Source organism: Chiloscyllium plagiosum, chromosome 37 (genome assembly GCF_004010195.1).
Source record: "Chiloscyllium plagiosum isolate BGI_BamShark_2017 chromosome 37, ASM401019v2, whole genome shotgun sequence".
NCBI lineage: Eukaryota > Metazoa > Chordata > Chondrichthyes > Orectolobiformes > Hemiscylliidae > Chiloscyllium > Chiloscyllium plagiosum.
In genome coordinates, this window is record NC_057746.1 from 23,254,454 (window position 1) to 23,256,229 (window position 1,776).

Consider the following 1,776-nt stretch of genomic DNA (forward strand, 5'->3'; position numbering starts at 1 on the left):
GCTCCAGGGAAAATATGAAAGAAACAAAGGGCCCAGTTCACCCCAGACCTGAAACACAATAATGTAATGACTGCATCCCAGTCCCAGGAGCAGCAAAGTCTTTGACCAAGAACAGACGAGATTGACAGCATCATGTGGAGACAAACCAACCCTCGATATCATGTGACCCAGCCAATGTCACCAAGGGGAGTAGTGCACCTGACGGGTTTGAAACCCATTGAAACCATTACAATTAGCTTTACAAGTTCTTGGTGCAGGCTTGCATGTTCTTCATGCTCTTCAGCTGTTGCAGCACTGAAGTAACAGCCAGTCACAGACACTACTCCCCTTGTGACATTGGCTGGGTCACGGAATAAATAGGCTTGGTTTGTCTCCACATGAAGCTGTCAATCATGTCCATGAAGTGAAAATAAGTTGCTTGGCATTTAGTCTCAGGCCTCCATGATTTTACGGGAAGCTAATTGATGAAGCTTAGAACTGATCGTCACATATTTTACTGGAATTCAGCTCCATTTCACAAGCTACATCTTCTAACGCAAGAACTATTGACTCAGTCCACCCATTTGCACCAATCTCTTTAAATTCCTATCTTGAAAAGGAGTCTTTGATCTCAACACAACAGAACCAATAAGTCAAATTATATTTACAAACTCAGATTAAAAGGTCAATTCCATTTTCTTTTATTTAATTAAATTATTTTATTTTTGCCCACAAATCAGGCTTTGTTAACAAAACACACCCATCGGTATTCAGAAAAGTATCCAGCTGTGGTGAATTATGAGCAGTTAGGAAACAAACTTTAAGCTTTTAAAGATGACAAACATATCTGTAGTCACTGACTCGACCCTGAAATTCAAAAGATATAATCTATCGTTTGGCAGTTTGTTCATTAAATCAGCTTCTCCACAGTCAATTTCAAGGAAATGAAATTAACAAAAGACAGTGCATTATGCTATTCAGATAAAATTTATTTTCTCTTGTTGGAAAGACATACTAAACCTGTGTGTTGAATAGAACCATCCAATCAGTCAGTACTAGCAAACTGTAAGCATGTGGATTATTCATCTGAACTTTAGACTGATCATCATTTCAGAATAATGTCTTCATTAGCTTCTAATTCTGCTGTTAACTATGCACCACTGCCGCACCACACCTCTGTTCCCCTCACTCCTCTCCCACCAGCACTCTCCTAGCTTTATCCAATCATTAAGAAACAAGTAGGTTCCCAATTAATTTCTGCGTTACCCGCATGCAACCCATGTGCAATTAATTCTAAGGACATTGAGATAGTCAGATAATGTAAGCCCTCATTCCCAAAAGGAAAAAAAGCTTAATGTTAGTTTTTTTTTGCCCTGTTTTTAAAATGACAGCAATTCCAGAAACATGGCTCAAGGATGGACAGCTTAATCTTCCAGGATACAAATGCTACAGGAAGGATAGAAAGGGAGGCAAAAGGGGAGGGGGAGTGGCATTTTTGATAAGGGATAGCATTACAGCTGGACTGAGGGAGGATATTCCTGGAAATACATCCAGGGAAGATATTTTGGTGGAACTGAGAAATAAGAAAGGGATGATCACCTTATTGGGGTTGTATTATAGACCCCCCAATAGTCAGAGGGAAATTGAGAAACAAACTTGTAAGAAGATCTCAGTTATTTGTAAGAATAATAGGGTGATTATGGTAGGGGTTTTAACTTTCCAAACATAGACTGGGACTGCCAAAGTGTTAAGGGTTTAGATGGAGAGGAATTTGTTAAGTGTGTACAAGAAAATTTT